The 21210-nt window shown below is 37.0% G+C and overlaps 1 protein-coding gene and 1 long non-coding RNA gene across 4 annotated transcripts in view; one reads left to right on the top strand and one right to left on the bottom strand.

Moving 5' to 3' along the window:
* LOC137250804 (3',5'-cyclic-AMP phosphodiesterase-like) overlaps nucleotides 1–21210 on the bottom strand; it is an 801094-nt gene that overhangs the window by 353787 nt on the left and 426097 nt on the right. The window lies entirely within an intron of this gene.
* LOC137250806 (uncharacterized) overlaps nucleotides 1–21210 on the top strand; it is a 56155-nt gene that overhangs the window by 855 nt on the left and 34090 nt on the right. The gene's annotated exons all lie outside the window — the stretch shown is intronic.

Genomic DNA, 21210 nt, shown 5'->3' with positions numbered 1-21210 from the left:
AAAAACCCAAAAAGAGCGATAATTCATTACCAAAGACGTATAAAGCGATGACACTTGTTAGGTGGGTTGACCTTATGACGTAGAATAGAAAATTAGTAAAATTTTGGACAATGGGCGTGGCACCGGACTCTTTTGAAAGAAGGTAATTTGAAAGTTTTGTAAGCCGTAATTTGGCAGTCGTTGAAGATATCATGATGAAATTTGGCAAGAGCGTTACTCCTATTCCTATATGTGTAATAAATCAAAATTAGCAAAGTTGGATGACGAACACGCCCACTTTATAAAAAAAAAATTTTGTAAGTCAAATTATAACAAAAAATTGATTACCTTAACAGTATATAAGTAAATTATGTCAACATTCAACTCCAGTCATGATATGGAGCAACAAAATACAAAAATAACAGAAGATTTCAAAATGGGCGTGGCTCCGCCCGTTTTCATTTAATTTGTCTAGGATAATTTTAATACCATAAGTCGAACAAAAAGTAACCAATCCTTGTGAAATTTGGTAGGGGGATGAAACATGGTGGTTGGATTTTATATATATATATATATTAATTAGGCAGGAATACTGTTCGTGGTATTACATACATAAATAAATTAGCGGTACCCGACAGATGATGTTCAGGGTCACCCTGGTCCACATTTTGTTCGATATCTCGAAAGCGCCTTCACATATACAACCAAGGGCCACTCCCTTTTAAAACCCTCATTAATACCTTTAGTTTTATACCCATGTCATACAAACACATTCCAGGGTTACCCTAGGTTCATTTTCCTACATAGTGATTTTCCCATATTTTGTCTCCAAAGCTCTCAGCTGAGTGTGTAATGTTCGGTTACACCCGAACTTAGCCTTCCTTACTTGTTTTTATTCTGCTCTTATTAACAAAAGTTTTTCGATGAAGAAAAAGTGAATCATAAAGATTAGGATAATGACAAAAAATGATGAAAATAAATGAGCCCGTTTCGATTCCATGAGTTTCATTTATGTTGTGTTCTAGCAGATCTTTTCAGAATGTTTTCTGGACCCTTAATGTCTCTTTTTATTTTGAAGTATTATCGGTATCAGATCGAATACAAATCGATAAGCCCTCGACAACGTGTTATCGATAACAAACTGATAACATGTCACTAAAAAACCGAAAACACTTCTACAACAAACCCACAGCGGTAAAAAATCTAAAATATACCGATTTCAAGCAGCTAACTCATTGAAAACGAATTGCTAATACACTTAAAACGCCGAAAACAAACCTTTATTATAAATAGCAGGGCTATTTATCGTCGATAACACGCCAACAACAAACCGATAGTGAGTAACGAACCGATAACTCTTCGATAGTGCGTTTTATCGATAACAAACTGTTAACACTTTCTGGATTCCCCAAAACAGTACCACTCTCATATATTATGTAAAAATCCATTGGCAAACGCTTGAGTTTTGTTCCAATGAGGATGCAATATCGGCTGATATGGTGGTGAGACTGTGCATCATTTAGTATGTGTTGGTGTGGTAGAGGCCATAAGATACAACTTTTTAGGTCTCTAATGTCTAATGTAAGCTGGTAACCGTGCAACGAATAGGCTTAATTGAAATCAGAGGGAAATTCGCAATACACTGGCGCTGACTTTGAATGCGTCGGTCACTATGTATCGGATTGGAGTTTTTGAAAAGGTGACCATAACCCGCCCTGTAATTATGGTGTATGTCGCGAGATGTATGCTAACGCGTCAGTTTCTAGCAAGGTTGTGAGCCTGAGGTAGTTATTGTTGTTGTTGTAGCGATAAGGTTGCTCCCCGAAGGCTTTGGGGAGTGTTATCGATGTGATGGTCCTTTGCCGGATACAGATCCGGTACGCTCCGGTACCACAGCACCATTAAGGTGCTAGCCCGACCATCTCGGGAACGATTTATGTGGCCATATTAAACCTTCAGGCCATCCCCTCGCTCCCCACCCTCAGTTCCATGAGGAGCTTGGGGTCGCGAGAACCTCGTCTGATAGTAAATCAGGATTTGCCGCGGATAGGTGAGGTTGACAATTGGGTTTGGAGAAGCTTTATATTGCGCTGGCAACCTGAGGGGTTGCGCTACACAGCCCCTTGAATCTGGTATTTTAGTCGCCTCTTACGACAGGCATACCTACCGCGGGTATATTCTGACCCCCTAACCCGCTGGGGTGTGAACAAGTCTGAAATTATAGAAGGGTTAAGGAAACTGATTGTGAGCCTGAGGTCTTACAAACCCTTAAGAAAGTACTAGGGTGGGGTAAAGGGTGTGGTAAACTTATTAGTTTTGTTTTGTTGTGTGGTAAACTTCTTTTCTAAGCTGAACTGCCAGGAACTCGGAGTGAACCCGAGCCTAAGGCTTCCGATATCTGCACTATTTTGTAGGTGAAAGTCACCCTTATAACTTATCGGGTAGCTAGGCTGTTATTAAAGCGCTGGGCTTCAAACATCAGGCAATGTGAGCAGTTGTTCTTTTGTTTATGTTATTCTTTTTGAGTCTTGAACAAAAAAGCCAAGTTTGTTAGTAACAAATACACGTAGTTTGTTTTTGGAAAGTAGGACTCGGATCAACTAAGCAAGCGCTAGGCGGACAACAGCTCTTGCCGAATTCGAGGTTCTTCTAGTAGGCATAAACGCATTTTTTTCCGAACCATTGAACCGTATCGAAAACCCCGATTGATAGAGCCCAAAACAACGCTTATATGTACCAATTCAAAAGTGCAAAAACGCTTCGAGTTTGTGGCCACTTGAAGTGGTCACAAGGTCAATTGGCTTTAAGGCAGCCGATTTTATGTAGAAACTCCCACATGGACATAGCTTCAATTGTGGCTATTGGAATTGGTTATAAGCTCAATTGACGTTACGGCAGTTGACCCTATGTCACCCCTCAATTTTAGATATATTTTCTACAAAATTTTAATTTTTCTTACAAAAGTTTTGTAACTTTTATAACCGGTTTTTATTTATATAAAAACACAATTAGAAATGAAAATAAAAGATATTTTAATCACACTTCAACTACAACAACAATTCCAGGTTTGGCATGTACGCACCTTGTATTTTGGAAATTACTTTGATACAAGTAAATTTGCAAAAATTATTATTCTTCCTTTGATAATTTTGTGCTACATGATACTTTGAATAGCATGAAATTCTGGGAAAATTCGCTTCATGGACTCTGAGTAAAATGTGTGGAAAAGGCACCTAAGTAAATAAATGAAAACAGCGGGGAGTATATTTTATGTTGTTTTTTGTGGATCTTAGTGTAAGTCAACATTTTTGAAATGCTTGCAATAAACAATTTTGGCAAATATTCAACACAAACCCAACAAGCCTAGGTATACCAATTGGGGTTGTTGGAGTGCTTTCTAGGGTAGACTTTTTCCTTATTTAAAATTTTTCCACTTCATTTGTATTTTGTAATATTTTTTTTTTTTTTTTGTACTACGTCGTTCAAAGTTGACTTTGTTGTTGATGCTGCTATTCTTGGCTTCTTAACTCGATTGGCCAAAAGTAAATATGCAGCTTTATTTTGGTGTCCGCAGCAATATATGTCGCGCTTTTGGTTGCGTCATTTACTTTGTATAACATTTGAGAAGGAGTAAAGATGTTTCAATTGAAATCATTTTTTGTGAATTTAAAGTTTTGCTTTGTACGAGCTTTCACCCGGTGTGTTGCTGATGAAGAAAAACTTAGTTAAGAAAATGATATTTTTTGGCGAAGCTTCCCTCTCCGTATTTCATTCCAGCAATTTTTTCTCCCACTTCCTCACTTTCTTCTAAATCTATCTTTAAACCTATCTCTCTTTTTTTAAATCTCAATTTTTCTTTCTCAACCTCCTCCTCAGTTTCCCTCGTATTTTCTTTCTAACTCTGCCTTCTCCCCTCTATCTGGTTCTGCGGCTGCCTTTCCGATTGCATAAGCATCACGCCCAATTTACGAATCACGCACTAAACATAATTACATTTTGTCTTTTTCAAATATGCCTATCTTTCGACCAAGTATTCGGAACTCAAGCTCTCAAAGAAAATTTTATGGAATGAATCTGTCTCTGGTTTATTTTCCGGAGAAAAAAATTTCCAAATAATAATCTAAGTACAATGCGATCCAAGTACCAGATCTCAAGCGAATCGTGTCATAAATAGTATTTGTTATTTAGATCTGTATCTCACCAATTTCCGGAAGGAGATTGTCCTATAAAAAGGTCCAAGAAAAGTGTACTTAAGTATGAAACTTTAAAAAAATTGGATACAAAGTTTCGCAGTTGTGACGAAGCGTTCTGATTTTAAGGCCTTAGTTTTTAAGGGAAGTGCCACGGCAAAATTCCAAAAAAAAGAAAGTTTCCAGCGTAGTCTCGTAACCTAAACCCAAAACCAAAAGTCGGGTTTTCAATTTTATATAAAGTAAAGAAAATTCATTTTTACCCATCCTATATTGATAAAATAAATATTTCGGTGCGGTGCCCAGTTCAGTATTCTGAAGGAAATAATTGTCTTGTGATCTCCGACACTCAATTGGAGCTCACAACACCTGGACAGTCGTTGCGCTGAAACGACATCAGTTCGTTTAAAACTTACTTCGACCTTGTCTTCCGCAGTTATGGGGAAACTGGGAATGATATAATTTTGGCTGGTCCAGGAAACATTTGCATATCCAAGCTGATAGTAATTTTATGATACCACCGTCTCGCTATCTTCCAAGTATCTGTAACTTGGTATTTATGCAATATATTGAGTCGCATCGCATTGATCTTGAACAGTTTTCTATTAAAACACCAATCATAAGAAAGAAATGAAGTAATTACTTTGGCTGAAAAACCGACTTCCACCTATTACAAAAAAGGTTTTCCAATGGACAGCAGAACGTCTCATTCCCTAAAGCCTGCGTCTTCTAGGACACAATTACCTTTTCCTGCCAAACGAGATCCACCTTATAAAAAAGAGGTATGTTGTTATGCTTTAAGCGATTGAAATCAGTCATTTACAGACCAATCCTAGTTAGCTATGAAAAAGCTGCTTAACGATTGTCCTATTGTTCGATATGAGAGAAGGGCATCGAGCCAGCTATGCAAAAGCTGGGAAAATAATCGCTTTTGTAGCGTAGTAGCGAGATCCTGCTGACGGGACGGGTATGTCAGGCAGTTTTCCGAAATAACTAAGTACACTAAGTCTCCGTTGGCGTGGGTTTTTGGGTCCCCCTTGTATATCTCTAAACAATGACAACACGTGCTGTACCAGCCAACATGTAAAACCCGTCTTGCTACAACTACTAAGATGTCCATAAGTAGATAGACGTACTTTGACTTCAGTTCACTCTGATGCTCGAGGGATTTATCCAATATTAGGAAATTATAGCTTGAGCCTTCGACACTTTATGTGATATCACAGAGACAATTTATGTTGTCTAAGTAAACTTCAACTAATGGGATAGCTCCTTCACAATCAAACATAAGGAGCAGACAGTTATTCGCAGAGGGACTGGTTCCACACTACAAGGGATTGTATGGTCTCTGTCAAAGGAACATACTTCGCAGGCTGAACAAACGAAGGGTATGTCAAGGTTAAGTCTGTATTAGCTAAAGTTCCATCCGTTTCAGAGATTAAGTGGAGTGCTACAGACAGTCCTTTGCAGGATATAAATCCGGTACGCTCTAGTACTAGCCCGACTGACGTTGGAACGATGTTTTGAGCCGTAAAACCTTTAAACCAATACTACTTTGACAATAAATAAACCGATAACTTATTGATAACACTGTAAAACAAATCGATTTTTTCCCTTTGACAAATCGACAACTTTTCGATAACAAATCGTTTACGCCTCAATAAAAATCGGATAACAAATCGATAATCTGTTGTGGATAACACATTCATAACACTTCATTCGCAAATCAAAAGGCTGATGTGTTGGCAAATGAAGGTGCAGCACTCGAAGTCAGGAGTTGCATATGATCCATATAACGACGTTAGATTCACAAATTTATTCATATCTTTCTACTAACTGTGCACACTTACTGGACACTGCCTTATAAGTTAGGTCTCGTCTGTAATAGCAGAGGTAGGTAGTGCGAACTGCAAGTAGATGCGGTGAGGCTCGTTTTGCATTCGTGCCCTGCGCTCACGAGGTCAAGGCTTTATATACTAGCGGCTGCAGAGCTGCCAGATCTCGAGGCAGCAATCGAACTTGATCCTAGACAATTTCAAATAATTGCCAAAGGGAGAGAGTTATTATATAACGTTAATGGTGGTTTTCCGATTGGTCGTCAAACAGGTTACGCTAAGGATTCAGTCTATATCTCTCTTTATATACCGGCCAGTCGCCTTCTGGGGTATGGGGACCAGCGTCTTTCAGCGTTGCACCAACGTAATTTATCCATGTTACAAACCTACTATAAGGATGGGAAAATTCGTTGCCCATTGAACTTGTAAAACACTAATTAATTTTCGACTGGAAAAATTAAGGTTCATAAATAATTTTCTAAATCAAGTTTCAATTGAGTTATAAATGTTTCTAGTAATATAATATTAGGCGCAATGACACCTTACGATTACTGCAACTCAACGTCATTAAGTTAATAAGTGCCTTTTGAATAATTAATTTGTTTCATGTGTAGCAATGTAATATTAAATTTCATTGACAACGAAACTAAAATAGTTTAGCTATTGGGCAGGTGCTTGTAAAACAACAAACATGCATTCACAAGAACCACAATTTAGTGTCTATCGATACTTTCTGTCACTGACCGATATCAACAATATCTGGTTTTCTATGAAGTTGCATATGCGAATATTTCCATGGGCATAGTCAAAGCCGAAATAAGAATGGTGGCAGTCTTTAGATTAAAATAATAACATAGGCCAACAAAATGTAAAAAAAAAACAAGTAAAGGAGTCTAAGTTCGGGTGTAACTGAACATTATATACTCAGCGTGAGCTTCAATTGTATATTTTCTTTCAGATAAATTAATTCTCTACATAAAAATGTCTCCCCATTACCTGTTACAGTAAAACTTGATACGTGATATATCATTGATTCAAAACTATTTTTTGTTAAGTTATAGCTTATTATATAAGTCTACGACCCTTTTAATTGGCCACCCAATTTTATTACGATCCGTTAATTATACCATTCATGAACATGAAATGGTATATTAACTTTGGTCCGATGTTTGTAACGTTGAGAAATATAGAAGATAGACTCACCATTAAGTATACCGAATTGATCAGGGCGACGATCTGAGTTGATGTAGCCATGTCCGTCTGTTCGTCCGTCCGTCCGTCTGTCTGTTTGAACGCAAACTAGTCCTTCAAAATTTGAGATATCTCAATGAAATTTGGCACAAGGATGTATTTTTGTATTATATTAGACATTTGTCGGATCCGGTAGGACCGGATCACTATGACATATATCTCCCATACAACCGATCGTTCAGAAAAGACGATTTTGGTCATTCCTGCCGCAATTTAAAAAGTATAAACGTGAAACTCGGTGATATATATTTTAATATATCATAGAAGATATCCTGTAAAAATCATTTCGATCGGAGCTATATCTAATATATATCCCATACAACCGATCGTTTAAATTTTTTTTATATTTATCTTAAAATCGTTTAGGTATGTACATCTGTTCACTATATATTTCTTATCTTATACAGCCCATTATTTGGAGATTACGCATGGGATAAGATTATTGTTCAGCCCCATTCACGAAGGGTATGAAGTCTTCGGCACAGCCGAAGACAGCCCCGTCCTTACTTGTTTTTCTTCGAGTTATGGCCCCCGAAACATAGAAAAATGCTCAGTGGCGGTGCAACACCCATTTTAAAAAATTTTAGTGTTTTCCATTTTAATGTTATAATTCAATCTAGAAAGTAAAATACTATTGATACAAAGCTCTTTTTTGCTAAGATATAGCTTATTATTTTCGTCTACGACCCTTTTAAAACATCTTTTATATAAAAGTGGGCGTGGTCCTTAACCGATTTCGTTAATTTTTCTTCAAAGCATTCCTTATTGTAAAGGCAATCTCTATGCCGAATCTTCCACACGTCAAATTTCATAATCAGGTTTTTTGTGTTTTCCAAAATGTTGTATATATAAAATGTGGGCGCGGTTATCATCCGATTTCGCTCATTTTCAATACCAATCTATTATGGGTCGAGATAAGCTTGTGTACCAAATTTGGTGAAGATATCTCAATATTTACTCAAGTTATCGTGTACCGGATAGACCAACAGACGGACGGACGGCATGGCTCAATAAAATTTTTTTTTTTTGATATTGATGATTTTGATATATTGAAGTCTATATCTATCTATCTCGATTCCTTTTTTCTAAAGTTATATTTTCCGTCAAAAAACCAATCCAATTACCATGTTTCATCCCTTTTTTCGTATTTGGTATAGAATTATGGCATTTTTTTTAGTTTTCGTAATTTTCGATATCGAAAAAGTGGGCATGGTCATAGTAGGATTTCGGCCATTTTTATACTATGTTTAGTAAAGGCTATATCGATTTTTGCTCAAGTTATCGTGTTAACAGTCAAGAGGAAGGACAAGCGTTCAACTGTGTATAAAAACTGGGCGTGGCCTCAAACCAATTTCGCCCATTTTCACAGAAAACGGTTATCGTCACAGAATCTATGCCCCTACCAAATTTCACAAGGATTGGTAAATTTTTGTTCGACTTATGTCATTAAAAGTATTCTAGACAAATTAGATGAAAAAGGACGGAGCCACGCCCATTTTGAAATTTTTGTTTTATTTTTGTATTTTGTTGCACCATATCATTACTGGAGTTGAATGTTGAAATAATTTACTTGTATACTGTAAAGATATTAAATTTTTTGTTAAAATTTGACTTTAAAAAAAATTTTTTTTTAAACTGGGCCTTTTCGTCATCCGATTTTGCAAATTTTTATTTAGCTCACATATAGTAATAGGAGTAAAGTTCCTGCCAAATTTCATCATGATATCTTCAACGAATCCAAATTACAGCTTGCAAAACTTTTAAATTACCTTCTTTTAAAAGTGGACGGTGCCACGCCCATTGTCCAAAATTTTACTAATTTTCTATTTTGCGTCATAAGGTGAAGTTTCATCGCTTTATCCGTCTTTGGTAATGAATTATCACACTTTTTCGGTTTATCGAAATTTTCGATATCGAAAAAGTGGCCGTGGTTGTAGTCCGATTTCGTTCATTTTTAATAGCGATCTGAGATGAGTGTCCAGGAACCTACTTATCAAATTTCATAAAGATACCTCAAAATTTACTCAAGATATACTGTTAAAGGACAGACGGACGGACGGACATGGCTCAATAAAATTTTTTTTGATACTGAAGATTTTGATATACGGAAGTCTATATATATCTCGATTCCTTTAAACCTGTACAACCAACCGTTATCCAATCAAAGTTAATATACTCTGTGTGCAAAGCATGGCCATTGTGCACATATCTAATTAATAATAGCACAATTCCACTCTGCGAGTACATATGTATATAAGCAACTCATTACTAGGAAATTTTCTTTTGAAAAACTAAGGCAAGTGTTTTGTTAAAGCTGAGCTCATTTCATTTCGCAGGAATATGCATAAATATTTTGAAACGTGTGTTTGTTTAACTAATTTGAAAAAAAAACAAGATTTTTTTTGTACTATTCCTGAAATCTATAAGAAAAAGTATTTGTTTATTTTTTATTCACAAGACTCAATTTCGTATAAATAGCGCCAACAAAATTTATCACGTAGTACTTTATACTTAAAAAGGAGTGCAAAAGGTCTGAATTTAAAATGAATTCACTTATTCATATCGCGATCCTGTCTATCGTACTTAGCTGGTATTTCACTTACACGAATGCACAATTTCGCATGATAAATGGCGTAGCTATAAGCATAGAGCAGAGTCGACATTCGATAGCTATTTTTTATAAAAACGATTATAAATTCGTTGGCTCCTTAGTCAGTTTGAATTCGGTTGTAACAGTTGCGCATTCTGTAATTAATCGAGAGCCGACGTTGTTCCTCCTTTTAGCCGGTGTAGCCGATTTACGTGAAATGTACACAAAAATAGCGCAAAAACGCAGTGTGGAGAGTACACATCTTCATCCTGACTTTAAGCTAGGGTCAGCATATGCAGATATAGCTGTGATTAAAGCGGCTGAATCATTTGTTCAGACAGATCAAGTAAAACCAATATCTCTTTGTGAAAGGCAATCAATAGATCGCACACCACTACAAATTAGTGGATGGGGTTCGGTAAACGAAAATAGCGGAAGTTATTATAATCTTCTCCTAAATGTTGAATTATATATATCAAACTTACAAGAATGCAAAATCATTTATCGGTTAATTAAGATAAAGGTAGCATTCGATACAGTCATTTGTGCTATATGTCGTGGAAAAAAGCCGTGTTATGGAGACTCTGGAGCAGGGGCCATTGCGAATGGAAAACTTTGTGCGGTGGTACATGGTGGTTGTGATAGCGCCAATATTCCAAGTTTATATACAGATGTAACAAATCCAATAGTTAACACCTTTTTAAGACCCCACATATGTAGTAATTGAAGGGTGTTTTTATAAATTGACCGTTGAGTGGAATATCACCCTAACTCGACTGAATGCCGAATTTCGAATTATCTTAAGATGGGGCGTTTTCCAAACAATTGTTGAGATATGATGATATTCCACCCAGCAGTCGAAATAGCGATATTTTTTCTAGTATAATGTACAAATAAATTTTTATGATTACGATTCAATAAAAATTTTTGATTGTTTGCAATAAAAATGTGACCCGTGTAAATGCTTTTAGTTGTGAGACCAAACTTTATTCACGATCAATTCATGTATGAATAGATCATGAGATAGAAAGAAAGTTGCGAAATAACTACCAACCTTATGGAAATTAATGTAACGGGTTATTTAAGCCATAGAATAATGCCTTTGTCATAACAATACCATAGCCAAAAAATAAGTTTTTGGTTTTCCGCCATATTCGTAATCTATACAATTTTGGGTTTGCGATTTTATACACATTTTGGAGATTTTATTTTTTGTTTTAAAATTTTTTGACGTTTCCTATTTTATGAAGTATCACATTTTTTAGGTTGAGGCACCAATAACAGATGCCAATATATATATATATATGTTATGACTATGGCAAGTTTTCAGGGCCTTAAAAGCGCCCATATTCTACCAAAATGGGAAATTACTTTGGTAATACGTGTCGCACTGATTAAAAAAAAAATACTTGGGCGATTTGCCTCCGTAGCTATTTAAGCCTAAACTCCGCTTCCCATGTTCGTTGTGGTTCTTTTAGGTTTATCCTACAAACTGCATGGATGGGACCTACATGTTTAATGTCGACAGAAATACACTCGGAATGTTTGCAAAACCTCGGCCGAGGGATCACCGCGCAGAGAGTAACCTGTTTTCTAAATGAAACAACTTTTTGCGAAGCTGTTGATGTTGCTTTGCGCAGGAATCCAGCCCTAGACCTTGGCGTAGCCTTAGACGGGGTCGCAAAAAACAGTCGTAAAAGTCTGCGTAAGGCTATATCATGTGACGGACTTATTTTTGCTGGGGTATGCCCAGTCCGTCCAGGGTTCCTATAGCTGGTGGGAAAACCTATTCCGATTGTAAGAAATAAACAAAGGAGTTCTGAAAATACGTTATAAAATTTATTTAAAAATCCAATATCCCTTAATAGCTACTCCTATTCTCTGGCCCTGTCTCGATAAGAGTAGCTGAGGTAGAACCCCTCTGCCCATCCCTCCGTCAGTTGGAGTAGAAACCTCCTACTGAATATAAAACTAATCACGAAATGAAGTAGAAACCTTCAGGTCGTGTTCTGGTCAGTGATAGAAGCCCACTGCCTCGTATGCCTATCTCCTAGCTTCTGATCTTACAAGCTAATTTGTCGCCCTTATATACGATTTCGTAGGCCGGCGGACGGTTATTTCCTAAAAACAATTCATTAGTAACAATTCCTCCGTTATAAAATTATGTAGGACTGCGCGCAGGCAGTCAGTAATTTTACAATAACATTTATAAAAGGTAGAAATGCAAAAATCGAATACTAGTCTAACGCTACTTTCGCTGTATTCTATTAGTATATACATACGCTTATATGCTAACATACTGTAACGATATGCTAACATACTGTAACGAATGTTAGCAGCACTGAGCGATGCTATCGCAGTGACGTGAATGCACATCAATAATTCAATCATTATGTATCTACATAAACGAAACAATAACTGCGTCTACATATATGTACCATGTGCGTATACGAGCAGCGGAGCGGCAATGCACAAACACATGCATATATCTTATCTGAGTTGTCACAAGAGAGAGCAATAATTTGTGCACGTAGTTTTGGCTGGCGATTTTGTAGCCGAAACAAACTAGTAAGTTCTGGAAATCGAAGAGCCTAGAAGTATGCAGCGTAAACTATAAAAGCGGGGCAGGCGAGTAAGAAGTAATTCAGTTTGATTTGAGCTGTCAAGCAGTTACGACTAAGACGATATCTAGCGAACAATAGCAGTATTATTTTGAAAGTCAGTTTGGTTATTAAGCTATTCGTTGCACAGTTTGAGTGTTATTGTGAAGTATTTTAATAAAGGCCATTTTTCCATTATTACATATTGGAGTTATTTATTCAACAGTTTAGCGATACGAACCTAGCAAAAGGGCAAATAAGAGGATTTGCAGCAAATTCGTTACAATACGTTTTCCCTTCTTCCATTATCATGCCTATAGTTTGTACATACATATATATATATATATATATATATATATATATATATATATATATATATATATATACATATATATACATATAAATATGTGCATACTTTCGATCATGAAGGATAATCCTCTATCCCGGGTGAAGCCCCAATATTCGGGAGCCCTAATATACATAAAAACCAGTGAACCTAGTGTCGTATATCTGTTTGTTGTATGCTTGCCGTGTTTTCCAAACTTGGCTTTACCTATTGAATTCAACCATTTGTGTTTATGCGTGTGTTCGCTGTCGCTTTGTTCTGATGGTGCGTTGGCCTCGCTTGATGCTTTCGTCTTCTGCTTACGGCGTGCGTTGGTGTGTCGTATGCTTGTGCGTAAGTATGTATAGCAAAATTCCAATTAGTAGCGGCGCTTATTTTTGGCGAGTTGCTGGTGATCTCCGTTTATTCAAATTCTTACGTATGTTGTATTTCTAGTTGAGTGCATTGGATGCGCAAAGGGTTGATTGATCGGCGCAATCTAACGTTTTGTGCGTATCCACTTCCCTTCCAAATGTTTTAGTGTATGCTAGGGAGACCTATATTTGAAATTTATGTGGGCGAAAATGTAAATACTTTGTTTGCGCGCAAAATTGCGCAAGTCTGATTTGTCCTTCAATTTAGTAATTATTAATTCAATATACAACAGAATATATGTATTTTGACGTGTAATTCATAAAGATATAGTACATGTCGTAAAAATGTATAAATGGTAAATTCAGGGTTATGAATTAAATTATTGTATAAAATGTATGTTGAAAATGAATATGTAAGTATATATTGTGAGGGTATAAACCCTCGGTTTTGGGGTCCTCACAATCATGTGCATGTAGAACTGCTCGTTTAGCTTTCCTACCAAACGCGGGGAAGATCGGTCATATGTATCGCAAAGACTGCAAGGCCATTAGCTTAATATCAAAACTTTTCTCGCCAACACAATATGCGTATACCAAAGGCAAGTTGGTCGACACTGCACTGCATAGGGTGGTAAGAAACATACAGAAAGCTCTGGAATATAAGGAGTATGCGGGCGGGGTGTTATCACGTCTGCTGGGCACGCGTGTGATCAACCAACTGCTTAGGTGGTTCGATGTCTGATCCGCCATACTTATGGTTACGCAGTTGTCGCGGAGGAGGGAGCGAAGAAGGTCTCGGCGGCAATTTATGCATCTAAAAGAATGCTGGGATGTAGGTGGGGTTTATCGCCGACGGCCGACGGATGCACTGTATGCCATTCTGAACAGCGTATAGCGATGGTTCCAATGTAGTGGAAGGAGTACGGTCTGCGGTATACTGTGCTGATCTGGAAATAAACCCGTCCTACAACCTGTTAGATCACTGTAGCGTTTTTCAGCCAAGTTATAGTCGGAAACCAACGCAGTAGAAACACTGCAAGAAAATAGCTTAAACTGCAGCTGCGTCAACTTTATATTGATACTGCTTGGCTGTAATAATAGGCAAATATCTCTCACAGCAAAGCATCTAAAAGAGTGCTATATTGTGTGCCAGATCATATGGGAGTAGATGGGAATCAAAAAGCAAATGAGCTAGCTAAAAAGGGCGCATCCCTCGAAGATTCCTCCGTAGACGTCCGAATAAAATTGCGTGAGGTTAAGAGAAGGCGAGAGGTGCACATGACAGACCAAGCCGGAAAGGCATGGATCGAAGCCCGGGACTGCAAAGTGTCATAAACGTGTACAAGGTTAAGCGCCAAATAATCCGTGATTTGTTCTCCTATCTACTGCTGCAGTCGCAACAGTCGCTCTATGTAGAGGTTTAGTGTGAAATCCAGCAGTTGATATTAGTATAAGTCACGGATTAACTGACTCATTAATTTGGCTGAACAATCTTATATATTACAAGTAACGAAGGCTGAGTTCGGGTGTAACCGAGCACTACATACTCAGCTGAAAGCTTTGGAGACAAAATGAGGGAAAATCACAATGTAGGAAAATGAACCTAGGGTAACCCTGGAATGTGTTTGTATGACATGGGTATCAAATGGAAGGTATTAAAAAGTATTTTAAAAGTGAGTGGACCATAGTTCTATAGGTGGACGCCATTAGAATGTATTTGTACGATATGGGTATTAAATTAAAGGTATTAATGAGGGTTTTAAAAGGGAGTTGCCTTAAGTTATATATGTGAAGGCGTTTTCGAATTATCGACCAAAATGTGGACCAGGGTGACCCAGAACATCATCTGTCGGGTACCGCTAACTTATTTATATATGTAATACCACGAACAGTATTCCTGTCAAGATGCCAAGGGCCACTGATTTCGCCCTGCAGAATATTTTCATTTTCTTCTACTTAATATGGTAGGTGTCACACCCATTTTACAAAGTTTTTTCTAAAGTTATATGTTCCGTCAAAAGACGAATCCAATTACCATGTTTCATCCCTTTTTTCGTATTTGGTATAGAATTATGGCATTTTTTCATTTTTCGTAATTTTCGATATCGAAAAAGAGGGCGTGGTCATAATCCGGTTTCGGCCATTTTTGATACCAAGATAAAGTGAGTTCAGATAAGTACGTAAACTAAGTATAGTGAAGATATATCGATTTTTGCTCAAGTTAACAGCTGAGCGGAAGGGCAGACGGTCGACTGTGTATAAAAACTGGGCGTGACTTCAACCGATTTCGTCTATTTTCACTGAAAACAGTTATTGTCATAGAATCTATGCCCCTACCAAATTTCCCAAGGATTGGAAAATTTTTGTGTGACTTATGGCATTAAAAGTATTCTAGAAAAATTAAATAAAAAAGGGCGGAGCCATGCCCATTTTGAAATTTTCTTTTATTTTTGTATTTTGTTGCACCATTTCATTACTGGAGTTGAATGTTGACATAATTTACTTATATACGGAAAAGATATTCAATTTTTTATTAAAATTTGACTTTTAGAAATTTTTTTTAAAGTCATCCGATTTTGCTAATTTTTATTTAGCACATATATAGTAATTGTGGTAACGTTCCTGCCAAATTTCATCTTGATATCTTCAATGACTGCCAAATTACAGCTTGCGAAACTTTTAAATTACTTTCTTTTAAAAGTGGGCGGTGCCACGCCCTTTTGTCCAAAATTTTACTAATTTTCTATTCGCGTCATAAGGTTAACCCACTAACCAAGTTTCATCGCTTTATCCGTCTTTGGTAATGAATTATTGCATCTTTTCGGTTTTTCGAAATTTTCGATATCGAAAAAGTGGGCGTGATATTAAGTCCGATATCGTTCATTTTAAATAGCGATCTGAGATGAGTGCCCGGGAACATACATACCTAATTTCATCAAGATGCTTCAAAATTTACTCAAGTTATCGCGTTAACGGACAGACGGACGGGCATGGCTTAATCAAATTTTTTTTTCGATACTGATGATTTTGATATGGATAGATACTTCTTTATTTCAAAATATTTAACATAAGTATTATGCCTTAAATCTAAACAAAATCGGTTGGATTTTCTTAAAAATATATTTTTTAAAATAAAGCATACGACAATGACTTGTTAGTCGTCGGTCGGAGTTGTTGGATTTATATAAATTTGGCTTCAAGCTTAAATTTATTCACAATTTCAAAATGAAAACACAAGTCAAAGTTTGATATATGGAAGCCTATATCTTTCTCGATTCCTTTATACCTGGACAAGCAACCGTTATCGAATCAAAGTTAATATACTCTTTGTGCAAAGCACGCTGAGTGTAAAAACGTGAGTACCAAATACTCGTGAAGTATGATGTGGAAACATACACTACTCGTCTGCCCAAGCGTGTAAGGAGTATTCCCAAGGTAAGCAAGCTTGTCGTTCCGAAGATTCGAGGGGCCACAAAAAACTTTCCCCAGGCAGTGGACCTACTATCAGAAGAACTAGTACCGGAGCGTAACGAATTAATATCCAGCAAAGGACTGCTCACATCCGCAATATTCCCAAAACCTTCGAAAAAAGACATATGACTTGTACGATTCATGATATCATCAGACATTCTTCAGGATGTATACTTGATTTTTTCTTTTTTTTTTCTTACCTAACTTGAATTGACTTTCACTAGACCTAGCCTTGAGTTTGACATAATTTTAACTCGATTTTGACGTGACTTCTCAAGTGAAGCCTTTAACTTGTGCTTGACTCGACTTTGAATGGACTAAGACATAACTGTACTAAATTTATGGCATTTCTTTTCTGAAAATAATGCCGGGTGTTTTTTTTCTCAGTTCTCTTTTAAGTTTGTGTATTCCTTTCACAAAATATTTCTTACTGAATAAGAAAGGTAATGGTTTCCACCTAAAAATTCAGCCCTTTTGCAGAGTACCAGGTGGCCTTGTTCGAAAGCTCAGAATTAAAAGAATTTAAGAGTTTAACATGACGGCAACATTTTATCCAGAAAAGAAAACGAATTAAACTTAACTTTGACTCAAATGTTTTGCACTTTGACTTGAATTTGGCTTGGCTTTAACTTGACTTCAACTTGATTTGACTTTGACTTAAATATGACTAGACTTCGACTTAACTTTGACTTGACCTTGCCTTGACTTTGGCTCGAGTTTGACTCGAATTCGCATTTACTTGAACCTGACCTTGCCTTTGCTTTGACTTGATTTTGACTTGACTTTGACTGGAGTTTGGCTTCACTTTTAATTTACCTTACCTTGACTTTAACTTTGATCCTACTTTGTTTTGATTTTAAATTGACTTCGACTTGGCTCTGCATTGATTTTGACATTAATTTGATTCCATTTTGGTATAACTCTGCTTTGACTTCGACATGAATTTTGCTCGACTTTGACATAACTTTGTCTTGATTTTGACTTTATTTTGACTCGATTTTGACTTAACTTTGACCCGGCTTTGCTTTGACTTTGAACAACTTTTACTTGACTTTGACTAATATCTGACTTTGTCTTGAATTTACTATGACTAGACTTAGACCTAACTTTGCCGCGATTTCACTTTCACTCGACTTTCCCTTGGGTTTAATTTGACATCGATCCGAATTTGACTTAACTTTAATTCGATTTTGACGGAACGAGGAAAATGGTGAGTAGGAAACAAAACCTCTTAAAAGTCATGCATGTTAATCAAAGACAGAACAAAGTCTGCCGGGTTTGCTAGCATCTTAAGCTTACTAAGGCCCTTCTCCTAGCCAAGTCATTATACATACATACATGCATATTAGACTGAGTCGATTTATTAAGCGATATCGTGCCAACGTTGTTACAAAAGTTTTTTTTTTTTTTGTTAATATTTTTTGGGTTTAGGGAGTGTTTTGATCGAAAAATTTACCCTTTCGCCATTTTTTTTCGCACGCTCGAAAATTCCTTTTTTTGGGTATACGTGGTGGAACTTTTTTTTCCTGAGCCCAAATGTTTTCGAAAAATCGAGGGCGCGATATCGGTTAAATTTCCTCCATACAAATCGACCCAGGTTAATGCATATGTTTGTCAGTAGTCTTGTATCAGTATATGGACGTCGTTAACAAATTAGTACTTCATTCTCAGTAGCTCACTCGATTGATTTAGCACACTCCAAGTTGAATGAGCTTTTACACACGTTAAGGGTTTAAACCAACAACGTTTCGTATCCGAAGTAAATTATGGGTCATAAATGGTTTCAAAATGTCTTCAATTACATTCTCTGGTTAGGGAGTAAGGTCCAGGGGTATTTTGTAAACTATATCTATAGATCATATAGAATAAAGTCGCTAAATATCGTTGTACGTCCACGGTTGGCAACTACGCCACTGTTGGCAGCCATAATTTTGAAATAGTAAAAGACTTCGTTTATTTGGGAACCAGCATCAACACTAGCAACAACATCAGCACTGAAATCCAGCGAAGAATCAATCTTGCCAATAAATGCTACTTTGGACTAGGTAGGCAACGAAAATCATACTCTACAAGTCACTTATCGTACCCGTCCTGCTATATGGGGCAGAGGCATGGACCATGACAACAGCAGATGAAGCGGCTTTGGGAGTGTTCGAGAGAAAAGTTCTTCGAAAGATTTATGGACCTCTACGCGTTGGCGATGGCGAGTACCGAAGAAGATTTAATGATGAGCTGTACGAGCTATACGCAGACATCAACATAGTCCAGCAAATTAAAACGCAGCGGCTGCGATGGCTAGGCCATGTTATGCGAATGAAAGATGATGCTCCGGTCCAAAAAGTTTTTCTGTCGGAACCCGCCTATGGAAGCAGAGGTAGAGGGCGGCCCCCACTCCGTTAGAAGGACCAGGTGGAAACGATTTAAACTCCCTTGGTGTGACCAATTGGCGCCGGTTGGCGGAGCAAAGGAGCGACTGGCGCGCCTTGTTGGACGGCCATAACCGTTTAGACGGTTAAGCGCCAATTAAGTAAGTAAGTCCATCAGCTCACAGAGAATGCTCCGATTTTAAAACGCTTTTTGCACTTGAAAGCATAGCTATGATATGGACGTTTTCGATATATTGAAGGCAAATTGCCAAAATGTAGTAAAAAATCATACATTTTTTGTTTAGACAGGAATAAATTCAAAACGGATGGATCGATTGGAATATTTCTCCATCGTTTAAAGAAAAGTAAACATTTTTCCAAAAATCTGCAATATTTGTGTTTGTTTGCTGTGAACTGTGAACTGTGCAAGCAAACTTGCTTTGAGTAGCACATTCATCACATCACACTATGCGTCATTTACATGCATACATAGCATTCGCTAGGGTTATTTAACATCGGGAGTATATATTTAGGTATGTATGGATGTAAATATGTATTTTCATTTCATACCATCTTAAAACATAGATATGTAAATATTTATGCGAGTTGCCAACTTAAGGCAAAATAAATGGTTAAGGAAAAATCTTGAAAAATACTCTTTCGTTAAAAATACTAAACATTTTGTTAAAATTCTTAAACAAAAGTTCTAGTTTTTTGTATGTTTGTATGCACTTATATGCTAATGTTTGTGCACTACGAAAATTTAAACTATCTATCCCAATACATATAAAGATATATGTTTGTATGCAGCTTATGGACTCCGAAACCACTCCCCCGATTTTATTCAAATTCGCAGGGTCGCTTCATGGTAAAGAGTGTTCCTGTGAAGTTGCTTCCAAGAAAGCGGACCAGCGACCGATGTATCCGAACAAATTCTATTCACAGTTCGATTTGCTTGAAAGTGGGTAGGACCAGGCACCGACTGAGAGTTTGACTGGGACTTGGCCTTGGGCTGGGACTGGGTATAAGGGATGAAAAGAATAAGAGAGAGGAGAAGAGAGGGAAGGAGAAAGCGACTGCGAAAGAGATAGAGTTAGAAGAACTTAGAAAGAAAGGGATAGATGGAGCGGAAAAGCTGTAAGTGAAAAGACGAAGAGAGAAAGAGGCGCAAAGAAAGAGAAGGGGTGGATAAGAGTATAAGGAAATGGGGCAGAGATGGATAGTAAGATGTGAAACTTCTTGAAACTTATGCTGATAGACCAAATTTATTTTATTAGATGACACTATACTATAATGTACCGGTTAACATCAACATGTTCAAACTTACATACATATATATATATATATATATATATATATATATATATATACAAAGATATATGTATGTAAATAAATGTTTATTTTCATTCGCCATATGTTTCTCTAATGAAAACGAAGCACATCTTTGACAGCTGTCACTTGCGGCAATTTAACAACGCTTTAGTCGCAATAGTTGCTTGGAGCAAAAACTCTTCTGGTATATACACATTTATGTTTTTGTTGTACAACAATTGCCCTGTTATTCCAAAAGCAAAATCGTCAGCTGACAGCGAGAATAACTAACGACGTTTATAACAAACGTGGCGAGGCAGTTTATTGTTGCCAGCGTAGTTCATTTACATAAATGGAATGTTTGAAACAACAGTCGACTGGTAAAAAAGGGAAACATGGCTTTGGAAAATTACGAATTACGCGCCGCGTTTTCAAGCAAGAAGGTGCGGAGAATAGGAAGTACATGCACTACGACGTATGCAGAATATGATCGGACGAGTGATTGTGTGCATTGTAAATGTTTACAAGTAGGATATGTAGCAGCACGAACATACACAGCCACGTTCACCTGATAAAATGCTTGTTCTTGTTCGTTTTTTTATACTCAGCTAAGCAGAACTTACAGAGTATATTAACTTTGTTCACATAACGGTAATCCGTAACGGCATAAACTAATCGAGATAGATATAGACTTCTATATATCAAAATGATCTGGGCGAAAAAAGAAATTCATTTAGCCATGTCCGTCCTTCCGTCCATAAACACGATAACTTGAGTAAATTTTGAGGTATCTTGATAAAATATGGTATGAAGGTTCCCGGGCAGCCATCTCAGATCTCTATTTAAAATGAACGAAATCGGACCATAACCACGCCCACTTTTTCGATATCGAAAATTTCGAAAAACCGAAAAAGTGCG

Source organism: Eurosta solidaginis, chromosome 4, assembly GCF_040869045.1.
Source record: "Eurosta solidaginis isolate ZX-2024a chromosome 4, ASM4086904v1, whole genome shotgun sequence".
Classification (NCBI taxonomy): Eukaryota; Metazoa; Arthropoda; class Insecta; order Diptera; family Tephritidae; genus Eurosta; species Eurosta solidaginis.
The sequence above is the reverse complement of the archived record's forward strand: the minus strand, read 5'-3'. Positions and strand labels throughout refer to the sequence as shown.